The sequence below is a fragment of the Tigriopus californicus genome, chromosome 1 (genome assembly GCF_007210705.1).
Source record: "Tigriopus californicus strain San Diego chromosome 1, Tcal_SD_v2.1, whole genome shotgun sequence".
Classification (NCBI taxonomy): domain Eukaryota; kingdom Metazoa; phylum Arthropoda; class Copepoda; order Harpacticoida; family Harpacticidae; genus Tigriopus; species Tigriopus californicus.
The window spans coordinates 12,515,076-12,515,379 of NC_081440.1; positions in this window are offsets into that span (position 1 = coordinate 12,515,076).

Here is a 304-nt window from a genome sequence, read left to right on the forward strand (position 1 = left end):
ATAACCAAAAGGGAAGAAAAGCAAAATAAAAAAAGAAAGTGAACTTCATTTGGTGGTGTTAACGATGTTCTTTCATAGGATCGCTTTCCCGTTGAATGAAATTGATATGCTGTAGCCAAAAAGCTAATTCCACTGTTTACTTTACATGAAGGATGCAAAATGATTTATTCTAATTGCTTCTCAATTCAAAAGGAGATTTAGCCTAATTTCTGTTTGTAAACAGATTTTTGTCCCACCAATAGATTTTGGGTTGGCTAACACAAATTAAACAATTGATTAAAATGGTCAGTGAGTGTTTAATGAA